General features: G+C 41.7%; 1 non-coding gene across 1 annotated transcript; it reads right to left on the reverse strand.

Annotated features, from left to right (window-relative positions):
• Positions 1-10,314: 10,314 nt before the first annotated feature.
• On the reverse strand, positions 10,315-10,388 carry TRNAN-GUU (transfer RNA asparagine (anticodon GUU)). The gene has a single exon. It is a non-coding gene; the product is annotated as a tRNA-Asn (tRNA).
• Positions 10,389-17,357: the final 6,969 nt, after the last annotated feature.

Consider the following 17,357-nt stretch of genomic DNA (forward strand, 5'->3'; position numbering starts at 1 on the left):
CCTTCCGCCTAGTCAGTCAAAGTCCTACCCAGTTACTAGCAAGGTTTAAGTTATAACAATTAACCTCTGTTGTACTTAATTGATCCAGACTGGTTGAATTATTTTACTGAATTAAATTACAAACATCTAACGGCAGAGCTGTTCCCGATCCCCAAAAATGGTTATTAAAACTTTGAGAAATAGTAGACCTGTCAACCCCTGATGACCTATGACCGCCGGTCACTCCGCCTCAAAAGTTAGATCTGATTCGTGACGTCACTGATGGTGACTTAAACTCAATAATTAGAATACTCTTGATATTGTATCCAGTACTATTATACAATACAATTTTAATGCAAAATGAATAAAGGCTAATTTTCTCTAAATTACTGAATACTATAGAATGATTCATTTTACGCAGCTATGAACAAAGCGTTGGTTATTTCCACCGCGAATTCCCCTGGGGGTCAGGTCACCATGCGGCTCAGCTTCCCATTCTCTTTTGTCGATAAACCACTCTGGATAATTCTTACAACAGCCTAGTTTGTTACAACGTAGCCAGGATGGCCACTCATAAATAACATACTGTGAGGGTTACAACATGTTATTACTGTAATGTAACGTTTCAACACATTATGCCGGCATTGTAATACAACACATTATGCCGGCATTGTAATACAACACATTATGCTGGCATTGTAATACAACACATTATGCCGGCATTGTAATACAACACATTATGCCGGCATTGTAATACAACACATTATGCCGGCATTGTAATACAACACATTATGCCGGCATTGTAATACAACACATTATGCCGGCATTGTAATACAACACATTATGCCGGCATTGTAATACAACACATTATGCCTGCATTGTAATACAACACATTATGCTGGCATTGTAATACAACACATTATGCCGGCATTGTAATACAACACATTATGCTGGCATTGTAATACAACACATTATGCCGGCATTGTAATACAACACATTATGCCGGCATTGTAATACAACACATTATGCCGGCATTGTAATACAACACATTATGCCGGCATTGTAATACAACACATTATGCCGGCATTGTAATACAACACATTATGTCAGCATTGTAATACAACACATTATGCCGGCATTGTAATACAACACATTATGTCAGCATTGTAATACAACACATTATGCCGGCATTGTAATACAACACATTATGTCAGCATTGTAATACAACACATTATGTCAGCATTGTAATACAACACATTATGTCGGCATTGTAATACAACACATTATGTCAGCATTGTAATACAACACATTATGCCGGCATTGTAATACAACACATTATGTCAGCATTGTAATACAACACATTATGCCGGCATTGTAATACAACACATTATGCCGGCATTGTAATACAACACATTATGCCGGCATTGTAATACAACACATTATGCCGGCATTGTAATACAACACATTATGCCGGCATTGTAATACAACACATTATGTCAGCATTGTAATACAACACATTATGCTGGCATTGTAATACAACACATTATGTCAGCATTGTAATACAACACATTATGCCGGCATTGTAATACAACACATTATGCCGGCATTGTAATACAACACATTATGTCAGCATTGTAATACAACACATTATGCCGGCATTGTAATACAACACATTATGCCGGCATTGTAATACAACACATTATGCCTGCATTGTAATACAACACATTATGCTGGCATTGTAATACAACACATTATGCCGGCATTGTAATACAACACATTATGCTGGCATTGTAATACAACACATTATGCTGGCATTGTAATACAACACATTATGTCAGCATTGTAATACAACACATTATGTCAGCATTGTAATACAACACATTATGCTGGCATTGTAATACAACACATTATGCTGGCATTGTAATACAACACATTATGTCAGCATTGTAATACAACACATTATGTCAGCATTGTAATACAACACATTATGCCGGCATTGTAATACAACACATTATGCCGGCATTGTAATACAACACATTATGCTGGCATTGTAATACAACACATTATGCCGGCATTGTAATACAACACATTATGCCGGCATTGTAATACAACACATTATGCCGGCATTGCAATACAACACATTATGCCGGCATTGTAATACAACACATTATGTCAGCATTGTAATACAACACATTATGCCGGCATTGTAATACAACACATTATGCCGGCATTATAATACAACACATTATGCCGGCATTGCAATACAACACATTATTTCTTTGTTGCAACATCACAACACGTTATTTCAATGTTGCAACACGCAATTATATTTATAAGTACTGCAACATTCAGAACACATTATTTATGTTGTAACTGTAACAAGAGGTTATTGCCTTGCAACACTCACACCGCGTCATTGCTGTGTTGTAACTGTAACAACAGGTTATTGCCTTGCAACACTCACACCGCGTCATTGTTGTGTTGTAACACTCAAAGCACAGTTTACAGTGTTGCAATTTTGCAACTGCCATCGTGTAATTATTGTGTTGCAACACTCACAACTGTCATCGTGTAATTATTGTGTTGCAACACTCACAACTGTCATCGTGTAATTATTGTGTTGCAACACTCACAACTGTCATCGTGTAATTATTGTGTTGCAACACTCACAACTGTCATCGTGTAATTATTGTGTTGCAACACTCACAACTGTCATCGTGTAATTATTGTGATGCAACACTCACAACTCAAATTGCCATCAAGTGTTTAACGTTGTATTCTTGCCAGATATTAATGTTTTATTGCTAATATGTAAATTTTATAAAAGTTAGCGATTGAGTAAATAAACAAAAGGTGATAGAAAACAAATAACTAACAAGTGATTAAATAGATGTATATAAAATAAATGAATAAATAAAATGTGACTGAATGAACAAACTGTTAGATTAAATAAAATGTTATTTAATATATATAATAAAGTTGCTGTAATTGACAAACATAACGAGATTGAACATTTAAAATGTGATTATATAAATGAAAATTGCGAATAAATAATTAAAACTGAATCATTATGTAACTTAATGAAAAAAGGAAATGTCAGCCACTGAGAGTTGGAACTGGTGACCGCGTGAACACCGGGTCCAACTGGTGACCGCGTGAACACCGGGTCCAACTGGTGACCGCGTGAACACCGGGTCCAACTGGTGACCGCGTGAACACCGGGTCCAACTGGTGACCGCGTGAACACCGGGTCCAACTGGTGACCGCGTGAACACCGGGTCCAACTGGTGACCGCGTGAACACCGGGTCCAACTGGTGACAGCGTGAACACCGGGTCCAACTGGTGACCGCGTGAACACCGGGTCCGACCTCCCAGTCTGGCCACGACTCTTCCTGCTTAATGAAGAACTCAACAGTCATACATTCATCCACTTCATCATACATCATCAACTGACAACTGAGGCGTGTGAAGGAGAAAGTCGGGAAGGAAAATTAATCTTTAAGAGAAGAGGATGTAAGGTAAGGTAAGGAAATGATGAGGTGAAAGCGCCAGGCCAGTATGAATATATAACACTGGGAAGGGACATTAGGATGTGCTGGGATGTGAGGACGGAGTGAAGGAACGGTGCCCAACCACTTGCACCATCGGGGATCGAACGCCGACCCTGCAAGAATCAAAAGTATGGAGTGGAAAAACGGTGCCCAATCACTTGGACCTTCGGGGATCCAAGCAGTAATGATCCAAGTTTACTTCATTTTGTAATGAAGTAAGGGCGAAGAGGTAGAACGGCTTATTGACAGAGCTCGGGTGCATGGGGGGAATTGTGTAAAATCCTGGTTTGTGTCTCAGAGAGGCTGCAGGATCCAAGTAAGGTCAGTAGAACTTCTGGTTGTAATTCTTTTACCATGTCGTAGCTCAGTCAATTAAGGCAGCGTCTGGGATCCTCTCGGACGTAGGTTTGAACCCTCGTCACGGCCCTGGTAGATTTGTTCATTTGATGCATCACGCAATTGTGATTTCTGTGTGTAATCTATGTAGGAGCTTATGATATATTAATAGCAGTGCTTATAAGCAACACATCCATCCTCCATCGTACATATATTGATGTAATGGACAATTGGACAGTAGAATTTGGTATTAGTGAATTTGTATAAACCGGAAAAGGTTTTGTCAAATAAAATAAAATGTTTATTCAGGTAAAGTACATACATACAAGGTGAGATACAAACATGTTGTTGGATTTATAGATAGAGCTTGTACATACAATGTCTAAAACCACTATTACGCAAAGCGTTTCGAGCAAGGTTGGCCCGAACCTTTGTATTTGTTTCTCGTAAAACTTAACTTAAATTAACTTACCATCCAAGGTCTAATACATGCTAACTGAGGCCAAATATAGTACATATATATGTTATACAAGGCCTAGGAATATATATGTTTGGTTTTAGCTGTATTTTTTCCGGACTATAAGGTGAATAGTACCAAATCCTACTATGTAATTGTCTCTTACGTCAATATTTAATTTATATGTACGATGCTCTAAATAGTTACAAAATGTACAGGAGGATGGATTGCATTCATTAAAGATAAAAACATTTCTTTTGGTTTGTTATGGTAGGAAAAAATTAGACTGTAGCAGAGCGAAGTTTCGATCTACGGACCTCTAGTTGGATTATGGGTCCAGCACGCTTCCACTGCGCCACTCTGCTCCACAATACATAGTTATATGACTCTCAATATTAATAATTAGTATAATGTAGTATTAGCAAATTACAAAATGGTATAAGTTTTATGATTTAATAAATATTGTCAATATACTTTGTTATTAATTTTAGCTCTTTGAAGGGAAGGGAAGTGAACTATCAGGGGGAAAGCGCCAAGCCATTACATCTATATAGCACTGGGAAGGGGTCAGGATAAGGATTTGGGATGGGATGGGGGAAAGGAATGGTACCCAACCACTTGGACGGTCGGGGATTGAACGCTGACCTGCAAGAATTGAGACCGTCGCTCTACCGTCCGACCCAAGTGGTTGGACACTTTGAGTTTATTTCAATGGGTTATGAAAACAAACATTTAAAAAGTCAAATGTTTCTGCCCGGGATCGAACCGGGGACCTTGCGCGTGTGAGGCGCACGTGATAACCACTACACTACGGAAACCTGAAGTATAGTGACCTGTTATTATATGGACCAAATCCGGTTAATTGCTACCGAAGATGCACATAGTTTTTCTTCAGCGATATAATATGATCAAACCAAATTGCTTGAGTAATTATATAAATTAAACAAGGTTTAATAACGAAAATAGAGAGAAAATCCTGTTTTATGTGTGTACGGCGTGTGTGATGTCACGATAACATGAGAGGTTTAGTTTAGTTTAGTTCACTTATTATTGTTATGATCTCAGCCTACAGGAGAAACGAGTCTTCCCCTTGAGAGTTATTCAGCAAGCCTGACCTAACCAGAAGGTCTAAGAAATATAGAGGTGATAACACATATGTAAAATAGCTGGTTGGATATAAATAACAATTTAAGATTATGGGCAGTGAAGAAGAAAACAGATAAATGACTGGCTAGGAGATGTGAACATTTTGCTGGAGGTGTGAGGCTCGCTTCTGGAGGGCTTTGACCTCACTTGAGGCCAGACATCGCAGGAGGAAAGCCGCGCTCCGTTGAGCTCCCGTCAGAAGGGAACCCCTAGTGATATATCTCGAAGAGAAGAGAAGTGTGCAGACGTACCAGCTGTGGAATCGAGCTGGGAACGTTGTGGTCTCAAGTCCTGGTCGACGAGGAGAGTATTAAGCCGCCCAGAGACATTATCGTGGGCTGTGGAAGCGCCCTGACCAAGCTCTGTCAGAGGGAGGAGCGCCCTCGACGAGACAATCTGTGGTAAGCACGATTTAAGCCAGTTCATAGTGATTGCTTGTAGTTGGTCGTGTGCCCAGCGACAGTAGCAATGTTTATTGATAAGTTAGACATGTTTTAATAAGGCAGAAAGCCTAAAATAAGAGAGTGGAGAGGGAGGAACATGGAGCGACGTCCGTCCCCTCTGAGTGCTGGCAGGTGACTGAAGGCTCCTGATGGTGGAGGACCCTCCCAGTGCTATTGAGGACCGCCGCCGGGCGAGGTGGAGTATGGACCCGCCCAAAACAGGGGAGTCCACTCTCACAGTATGTAGAGAGCAGATGGATATAGGAGGCAAACATATTGTGTGGTTATTTTTTGTTTAGTTGTTTAAGGGGAAACATTTTTATTGGAGTGTCGATGGGTTGCAGGTTTGTCTCTGGGGAAGAAGTTGCTGAGAACTTCGAAGCCAGCACAGAGGGAGTAGCTGATGAGACTCCAAGGTAGTGGAGGCGAGGACCTCGAGCTGTGAGGAGAAGCAGTGAAGAGGAGTGTCATGTGCTTCTGTAGAGGTGGTGAAGCACCATAGTTGCTCGAGGAAACTTCATGGTGTAGCAGCCAGGAGAGCTGTGGAGGACCCTAGCAGAAGGGTGAAGCACCGTAGTTGCTCAAGGAAACTTCATGATAGCAGCCTGGAGGAGCTGCAGAGGATCCTGGTAGTGAAGCCCGGAAGAACCTGAAGATATCAGGGTAGTGAACTTCCAGAGGTGGAAGGGAAGTTCTGGTGGATTACTTGTAGGGAGTTGATAGTGTTTGGTTGTCATTACGTGCAAGACGCAGTGAGAGGTGAGTGGTTGTTTGCATTCTCACGTCAAGGAGTGTTTTATACTGAAGTTTAGAGTTACGGTCGTAGGCTGGATTACCTACAGACGTATGCGTTCTAGGACTGATAGAGTGATCGATTGATCATTGTTGTGTATCAAGGAACATTTATACTGATATATGTTATTGCATTCACATGCTTATTTTCTTTGTACACATTTATAGATACCTATATATATTCTCTTGCTGACGGTGCAACAGTGTATGTAGCCTTGATCAACTTGAGGAGGTTGATAGCATCAGGTGGTGAACCAGGAGATAGGATACCACTTGATAAGCTGATGATAGAGTTCTGATGGTGTTGGAGTGCAACCTGATTGTAATAGTATAGAGTATAGGATTCATTATTATTATATATGTGTATGTATTGTGTATGTGCTTTGTCCAGTAAATGTATTCCAATTTGCTGGTGTTTGCCCTTGTCCTAGTGAGGCTTCCCATGAAATAGTACAGAAGAAGAGAGAGAAAGAGAAAGAACCAAGAACCACTGCTGTGGACAGGGTAGAAGGTAATACTAATAAGTCAAAAGGGGATTGAGGAGATCATATCACCTAAGGAGAGAGTGGGGAGTCACTGCGGCTCGAGTGGGTGTGTGCACGTGACAACGAGGCTAAGTGTTGGAGCCGCATCTCCTAAATGTGTGACGTTGAGCCCCTCTCCAAGAGCCAGAAGCGCCAAGGGTGATCTCCTAGTGAGGTATAAGCACTCTACCGAGTTGTGGGTTGGGTTGTCCGTAGAGAAGGATCAACACGACAACACCACCAACACACAAGACTATAATATTATGCACACCATACCCATCTTGTGGGTGGTAGTGGAAGGCGTTACAGAGGCACATAATGGACTCAGGGACTGAACCCCACAATTCATTTAGCTAAGCAAGTTTCAGTCTTGAAAAGCTAGTTACAAAATTCAGTATAAGTCGTCACATCATAAATGGGTTCGCGATTGACCACAAGTACAGTTTGTAAATTAAGCAACTGACATATGTGGAGAGCTAGTATCACAATTGATATGTTTGTCCTGCACACCGCCCCACCCATCCAGTGGGCAGCGGTGGATAGCTTAGTCAGTTACTACCTACAGTTAGCAAACTGGGGATATTTGGCAAAAATTTCTGGTAGCAGATCATTTTGAATTAAATATTTACACATCTCTGGAACATTTGTTATAGGAAGCAGGAGGAAGTGTTATTAGGGCTTCAGAGAGTGGGAGGAAGCATTAAGAAGTATTTTTAAGGCTTCAGAGAACAGGAGCGAGCGGGAAAAAGCATGAGAAAGTGATTTTAGTTCTTCAGAGAGCGGGAGCGAGTGGTAGGAAGCAGGAGAAATAATTTGTAAGGCTTCAGAGAGCGGGATCGAACGGAAGGAAGCAGAAGGAAATGATTTTAGGGGTTCAGAGAGCAGGAGCCAGTGGTAGGAAGCAGTAGAAAGTATTTGTAAGGTATGTGCTTCATGAGGAAACCGGAGGTGGTGTTATTAGGGCTTCAGAGAGCAGGAGGGAATATTTTTAAGGCTTCAGAGAGCGGGAGGAAGTGGGAGGTAGCAGAAGGAAGTATTAATAGTGTTTCACAGAGCGGGAACGAGTTAGAGGAAGGCGAAGGAAATATTAATTGGGTTTCAGAGATCGGGAGCGAGCAGGAGGAAGTGATTTTAGGGCTTCCGATGGCGAGAGCGAGCGGTAAGAAGCAGGAGGAAATATTTGTAAGGTCTTAGAGAGCGTAGCCTTCGTAACGCAGTTGGTTAGCGTACAAATGTTTCTCGCTGTAGGGCTCTCCACATGTCAGTTGCTTAATTTAGAAACTGTACTTGTGGGCGGTCTCGAGCCCATTGTTGATGTGATGATGTGCATTGAATTTTGTAACTCTCTCAGCAAGATTAACTTGCTCAGGTAAATGAATTGTGGGGTTCAGTCCCTGAGCCCATTATGTGCCCCTGTAACTCTTCCCACTACCGCCCACAGGACGGGTATGGGGTGCATATTAAATGAACTAAACTATAAACTAGGGTTATCCCATGGAATTGTCTTACCGGCGAAGTCGCTAAATACCAAGATATTACCTCTTGGTATTTGAACCTCAGTTCAAAATCCAAACAGAAACAGTCCTCATGAACCATGAGGGGGAGGGGGATCTTTGACAAGCCGATGGCTTCCACTATCCGTCGAGGACACTAGAGACAGGTAAATTCAGGTACAAATCTCCCACATTCGTTATTGTGCCTTTATTTTGTAACATATAGCTAGCTCAACCTGTAATTTGTAATTACTTATATTGAAGGGGGTAGCAAGACACTGCTATGTACCTACATTTGTAATGTAAAAACATTATTAATACATTAAAACAATTCCGTAGCAGAGCGTAGTTTCGATCTACGGACCTCTGGGTTATGGGCCCAGCACGCTTCCACTGCGCCACTCTGCTGCTGGTATTTATTTGGATGATACATTTTATACATCTTTTATAATATTATAATTGGTAATATTTTCCTCGTAAATAAAAGTATCAGTGTTTCTGCGCAGTAACGCACCAGTACGTACTGATCTTGCGCATGGGATGCGCACATCATGGTTACTAAGCACAGCCAGCTGCGTATGACATACATCATAGCATGGGTATGTGATCACTGCCGCACACGATGGGTATGGGTTCACTACCACTCATGAACAGGACATGTATTGGAGGCACTAACGCTCATAGGATAGGTATACATGGGGTCTACAGGATAAGTATGGGATCCACTCAGCCCTGGAGGCTGATCTGTCGTCTTTGTTGAGGTCTATAGCAACTCTTCTTGCATGTAAACATTCCAAGCATAAGAATTCAATTTAGTGTCTGGACCTAGATTCATCCGTCAATTACGCAAGTACTTACGAACATGTTATCTCAATCTTTGGCGACTTTACACATATCGGGATGTGTTGATGAGCTCCGAAGGACTGGGAGGCTGTTTATAATTATATATTATTTTCTAAATTGGTGTGTTATGCCGCCAAAACTCGGTATGTAGATGTTCAACCCGTCCTCCTAATAGAACGGCGCCTTTTGACGAATACTCTTCCCAAGACCAACAATTGTCGTACTAGAAAATGGTAGCGGCTCGTGAAACTGCAGCCCATCCTCTTGTGTTGGTAGTACTTATAGTAACGATGAGGACCAAAGTTAATATATCGACGTACAACGCAATTAGAAAGTAGAAATTTGTACTATTGAATTTAGACAAACCGGAAAAGGTTTTATATTTATATTGCAAAGACAACCTTAACTAACTGAACCTTCTTAGGCCTAATACGCGCAATCTGAGGCCTAATTAAGAATTCAGACAATAAAGTGATTAGTAAGTACTATTATGTAATGACTTAGTACGTCAACGTTTGTACTATGGAGCATATACAACAACTACTGTGTAAACAGGAGGATGGGTCGCGACGTTGACATACTGTGCCGTTCTCTGTTGTGTTAGGATAAGGTCACTTACGCGCGAGAGTTTGTTGACGTTGGCAGACTTGAGGAGGACGGGCTGGATCACGGGGCCAAGTGTGACATCGCTGTCAAGTGTGTTATGTCGGTCTTGTCTGAGGTCAACCCCTAGAGTTGGCCTAAATAATCGCCCCCGGGTGGGCTCGAACCACCAACCTTTCGGTTAACAGCCGAACGCGCTAACCAATTGTGCCACGGAGGCTCGAGGAACGTACTAAACAAATTTGTAATAAGGCGGAAATACTTGGATATCGAAGTGTAATAATTACCTGAGATCTTTTCCTGATGATTTTCCTAGATCACATCTGGACCAACATAACCTCTCCGCTTACTTCAGGTATAATCACCGATAGCACTACAGACCACTACCCCACATTTCTCTTAACTAACATTAGCAAACCACCTCTAGAAACAAGGGAGTTAAGCTTTAGGCTGCACAATGAAACTGCTATAAACAATTTTATAACTGCTGCTGATAATGTCAACTGGGAGTCCGAGTTAGGTAACATAGGGGACATCAACCTAGCAGTGCAATCTTTTCTACAAACAACTCTTAGCCTTTATAACACCCACTGTCCTAGGCTTACAAAACAAGTCACAAGCAAAAGGCTTAACAATCCTTGGCTTACAAAGGGAATACTGAAATCCATTAACAAAAAACACGACCTTGAGAAGAAGTATAGGTTAGGAATTGTCTCCAAAGAATTCTCAAAGAATTACTCATTATTGCTAACTAAGATAATTAGACGAGCCAAAACTAATTACTACGAAGATAAATTTACTCAAATAAAGAGCAACATTAAACAAACTTGGAGCACAATTTCACAAATATTGGGATCAAAGAAATCTTTAAATAACAAACCGACTCTCCTGTCTAATAACGATGGTCAGCTTTCAGCCTCTGATTCTGCTATTGAGTTCAATAGGTTCTTCTCTTCCATTGGTTCATCCCTTGCAAATGATATTCCATCTTCCAGTACTGACATTAAGGACTATCTTACAGGTAACTATCCACAGTCTCTGCACCTAAAGCCTATTAACTCCACTGACGTCAATGAGATAATCCTTTCCCTTAAAACCAAGTCTGGTGCCCTTGAGGAGATTCCGACTTTAATTTACAAAAAAGCCTCCAGATCTTTAGCCCCTGCTATTGCTTTGCTCTTCAACAAGTCACTTGAACTCCAAACCTTTCCAGATATTCTAAAAAAAGCGAGAGTAACGCCTGTCCACAAATGTGGTGACCCCACAGATGTTAACAACTACAGACCTATATCAATCCTGCCAAACTTGTCAAAAATTTTTGAAAAACTTATATACAAGCAGCTTTACTCATATCTAGCCAAACTCAATATACTTAGCCCTTGCCAATATGGCTTCAGACCCAAAAAAAGCACTAACGATGCACTTATTAGTATGCTTAACTCGATTCATACAGCTCTTGATAAAAAGGAGCTCCCTGTTGGGTTATTTGTGGACCTGCGTAAAGCTTTTGATATTGTCAACCACCATAACCTTCTTCTTAAATTACATCATTATGGAGTCAGAGGACACTCCCTACAATACCTCGAGTCCTACCTTACTGACAGGCTCCAATATGTTTCTGTGAATAATACAATTTCTCCCACCCTACCCATCAACATTGGTGTTCCTCAGGGCAGCATACTTGGCCCTCTCCTCTTTCTCATCTACATTAATGACCTTCCAAATGCCTCCCAACACCTCAAACCAATTCTATTTGCTGACGACACAACCTTCATTTACTCCAGTCCTGACCCTCTTGCTCTAAATGCCACAGTAAATACTGAGCTAAATAAAGTCCATCTTTGGCTAACTGCCAACAAACTCACCCTTAACATTGACAAAACCTTCTATATTCTGTTTGGCAATAAATCCTCTAGTCTTATAAATCTCAAAATAAACAATACCCAAATTTGTAACAAATTAGATGGCAAATTCCTTGGCATTCTCATTGACCACAAGCTGAATTTCCAGGGACACATTCTAAATATATCAAAAAAAGTTTCAAAAACTGTGGGCATTCTTTCTAAGATCAGATATTATGTACCACGCCCTGCTCTGGTGACTCTCTATTACTCCCTTATCTATCCTTATCTCAACTATGGTATTTGTGCTTGGGGTTCTACTACCCAAAATCACTTACGTCCTCTAATTACCCAACACAAAGCCGCTATTAGAACAATATCCAACTCTGGCCCCAGACATCACTCGGTACCCCTACTCAAATCTCTTAATATGTTAGATATTAAGTCACTGCACATTCTCTCATGTGTATTATACATATATAAAACGCTAAACTATAATGCCAATCCTGATCTTAAAAGCTTCATAGAAGGTTGTAACAGAACCCATGAGCACCACACCAGAAATAAATACAGTTTTGATATTCCTAGAGTACGACTTAATCAAACTAGAAATGCTCTGCAAATCAAGGGGCCCAGAATGTGGAATGACCTTCCCAACCATGTTAAAGACTGTACCTCTCTCAACCAGTTTAAGATAAAAACTAAACACTACCTAATAAATTCCCTGTAATCTACCTCACTCCTCTATTGTCAACCCATGTCTGTTATTTTCTTTTTTTTTTCTTTTTTTTTAATCAACACTGTTTGTCAACCTATTGTATTTGTGCTGCTTTTTCAGTCATGTTCCCCCTTTTTTTTTATCTTTATTTGTATTTGTTCTCAACATCTTTTATTCTTTATGCTCAATTAGTATTAAGTTCTAGATATTAATGTTTTTCTTGCCCGAAACGCATTGCGTAATAGTGGCTTTAGGCATTGTATGTACTAGCTCTATCTATATATCAATCCATTAATGTAACATCACTTGTATGTATATACCTTACCTGAATAAACATCTGAATCTGAATCTGAATCTGATGATGATAATTCCTATAGTGTCCTAATGCCTAAAGTAACCTTGTGTCTAGTGGTCACGATGAAGACGGGAAGCCGGCAGCTTGTCAGTGGTTCCCCCATTTTTCCTAAGTTTCCTCCCTTTTTTCTTCCCTAATTTTCCTCCTTTACTCCCACAAAAAAGAGTAACAACAACAAAGAAGACTCTGGGGTTGGAGTCCCTGTGCCTTCTTTTACCAACTTCGAGGTTAACTCCGGAGCTGGAGCCCCCTGGGGGCAGTTCCTTGTTACCTTCAACCTCGTTCTGACAGTTCCTGCGACGGCGCTGGAACCAGTCTTAGTGGCGTTTGCCTTTACAATGGAGACGTTCTGCACTGTGGAGAGGGGGACCTGCTGCATGGGTGACAGCTTCTCCCCCTTATCAACCTACCCTGGCTTTGTGCCCTGGAGAGGCCACTCCAGACCGACAACCAGAGCGCAACTCCATATAGTCTCCTGAGACAGATGGACGCCTACTACTGGGATGGTCCACCAGTTTTACATTCTTGTAAAGCCACTAGCACGCATAGCGTTTCAGGCAGGTCCTTTATCCTAATACGGCTAAGTCCTAAGATTAATATTGATCTTAATTAATAACTCCGGAATACGACCCGCCAAATCGTTTAACAAGGTACCCTTCACTGCTGGGTGAAGAGAGGCGCACTGTTAAGGATTGGAACCTAGTCAATCCTCCCCAGCCAGGATAAGAACCCAGACTAAATTGCTCACGAAGTGTGGGGCTAGTGTTTCACCACTGCGCCACGGGGACTGCATGCACGGGGACCAGTCATTGAAAGTTACACAACAATTGGGAACTCTAATAAGAAAGTCAACCAAACCGTAGGAATAGTGAAACGAACCTTTGACTTCATGGAAAATAAAGTTATTGAACTGTAAACATCTCTGGTGCGGCCACATTTGGACTGCTTTATCAAGCATAGAGGCCTCAGCTTCACAACATATCTGCTGTGGAGAAAGTACAACACAGAGCGACAACAAGCGCCTCAGAACTAAATGGGCTCCCATACCAGGAACGGTTGAGGGCCCCAGGACTAACACAGCAAGCCAGACGGGGCATGGCGGCTCCCATACCAGGAACGGTTGAGGGCCCCAGGACTAACACAGCAAGCCAGACGGGGCATGGTGGCTCCCATACCAGGAACGGTTGAGGGCCCCAGGACTAACACAGCAAGCCAGACGTGGCATGGTGGCTCCCATACCAGGAACGGTTGAGGGCCCCAGGACTAACACAGCAAGCCAGACGGGGCATGGTGGCTCCCATGCCAGGAACGGTTGAGGGCCCCAGGACTAACACAGCAAGCCAGACGGGGCATGGTGGCTCCCATACCAGGAACGGTTGAGGGCCCCAGGACTAACACAGCAAGCCAGACGGGGCATGGTGGCTCCTATACCAGAAACGGTTGAGGGCCCCAGGACTAACACAGCAAGCCAGACGGGGCATGGTGGCTCCCATACCAGGAACGGTTGAGGGCCCCAGGATTAACACAGCAAGCCAGACGGGGCATGGTGGCTCCCATAGAAACTTATAATATACTGAACAAATTGGAGGATTTAGAGAATCCAGACCACTTCTCTAAAAGGTCGCATGTAACATATACATGATGCAACAGCTTAATCAAGCTCAACAGGTCACCATCACACTCCTCCATCCATCCACACAACTCTAGTATCACCTAGATATGGGTACTGGTAATGGCTCGCAAGAGCCTCCTCCTACGGGCTATTCATGCCTGTGCCACCTTTAGGAAGGCACAGGCATCTTTATCAATCAATCAAGTCAAAATATAGGAAAAAACGCTTTTCCCCCCAAAGGGCTATAGACCCCTGGAACAGCCTACCTGCCAATGCCTTAAACCCCACCACTCACGATGGGTGTATTATAGGCGATTTTTTTTAATTATAAGATAAACACAAAATGTACAAAAAAGGAGAGAATAACATTATATAAACATAGAACATGAAAAAGACATGAAGGAGAAAAACACAGAGCACACAGAACCCAGAACACCATACAGTATACAGAACCCTGTATGGTATACAGAACCCCGTACAGTATACAGAACAGCGTACAGTATATAGAACAGTGTACAGTATACAGAACAGTGTACAGTATATAGAACAGTACAGTATACAGAACAGTGTACAGTATATAGAACAGTGTACAGTATACAGAACCCTGTACAGTATACAGAACCCTGTACAGTATACAGAACCCCGTACAGTATACAGAACAGCGTACAGTATATAGAACAGTGTACAGTATATAGAACAGTGTACAGTATATAGAACAGTACAGTAAACAGAACAGTGTACAGTAAACAGAACAGTGTACAGTATACAGAGGAGCGTACAGTATATAGAACAGTGTACAGTATATAGAACAGTACAGTAAACAGAACAGTGTACAGTAAACAGAACAGTGTACAGTATACAGAACAGCGTTCAGTATATAGAACTACGTACAGTATACAGAACAGTGTACAGTAAACAGAGGAGCGTACAGTATATAGAACAGTGTACAGTATACAGAACCCTGTACAGTATACAGAACCCCGTACAGTATACAGAACAGCGTACAGTATATAGAACAGTGTACAGTATACAGAACAGTGTACAGTATATAGAACAGTGTACAGTATATAGAACAGTACAGTAAACAGAACAGTGTACAGTATACAGAACAGTGTACAGTATACAGAACAGTACAGTAAACAGAACAGTGTACAGTAAACAGAACAGTGTACAGTATACAGAACAGCGTTCAGTATATAAAACTACGTACAGTATACAGAACAGTGTACAGTATATAGAACAGTGTACAGTAAACAGAACAGTGTACAGTATACAGAACAGTGTACAGTATACATAACCTCATACAGTATATAGAACAGTGTACAGCAAACAGAACAGTGTACAGTATACAGAACAGTGTACAGTATACATAACCTCGTACAGTATATAGAACAGTGTACAGCAAACAGAACCTCGTATATTATACAGAACAGTGTACAGTATACAGAACAGCGTTCAGTATATAGAACTACGTACAGTATACAGAAGAGCATACAATATACAGAACAGTGTACAGTATACAGAAGAACATACAGTATAATAACCTTGTACAGTATAGAAAACAGCGTACAGTATACAGAACAGTGTACAGCATACAGAACAGCATACAGTACTTGGGCTCTGTACTTGGACCCATCCTGTTTCTAATATATGTGAACGATCTTCCGGAGGGTATAGACTCATTCCTCTCAATGTTTGCTGATGATGCAAATATTATGAGAAGAATCAAGACGGATGAAGATAGACAGAGACTACAGGATGACCTGGATAAACTGGAGGAATGGTCTAGAAAATGGCTGCTGAAGTTCAACTCTGGAAAGTGTAAGGTGATGAAATTAGGAGAAGGGAGCAGGAGGCTGAACACAAGGTATCATCTGGGAGGGGAAATCCTGCAAGAATCAAATAGAGAGAAGGATCTGGGGGTTGATATCACACCGAACCTGTCCCCAGAGGCCCACATCAAAAGAATATCATCAGCGGCATATGCTAGACTGGCCAACATAAGAACTGCCTTCAGAAACTTGTGTAAGGAATCTTTCAAAACACTGTATACCACTTATGTAAGACCAATCCTGGAGTATGCAGCTCCAGCCTGGAGTCCATACCTAGTTAAACACAAGACAAAGTTAGAGAAGATTCAGCGGTATGCCACCAGGCTCGTCCCGGAACTGAGAGGATTGAACTACGAGGAAAGGCTAAAGGAGCTGAACCTCACATCCCTGGAAAACAGAAGAGTAAGGGGAGACATGATAACCACCTACAAAATTCTCAGGGGAATTGACAGGGTGGACAAAGACAAACTCTTCAGCACGGGTGGGACACGGACAAGGGGACACAGGTGGAAACTTAGTACCCAGATGAGCCACAGAGACGTTAGAAAGAATTTTTTCCAGTGTCAGAGTAGTTAATAAATGGAATGCACTAGGAAGTGATGTGGTGGAGGCTGACTCCATACACAGTTTCAAATGTAGATATGATAGAGCCCAGTAGGCTCAGGAATCTGTACACCAGTTGATTGACAGTTGAGAGGCGGGACCAAAGAGCCAAAGCTCAACCCCCGCAAGCACAATTAGGTGAGTACAGTATACAGAACGCGTACAGTATACAGAACAGCATACTGTATACAGAACAGCATACAGTGTACAGTATACAGAACAGCATAC

The sequence above is a fragment of the Procambarus clarkii genome, chromosome 37 (assembly GCF_040958095.1).
Source record: "Procambarus clarkii isolate CNS0578487 chromosome 37, FALCON_Pclarkii_2.0, whole genome shotgun sequence".
Classification (NCBI taxonomy): Eukaryota; Metazoa; Arthropoda; class Malacostraca; order Decapoda; family Cambaridae; genus Procambarus; species Procambarus clarkii.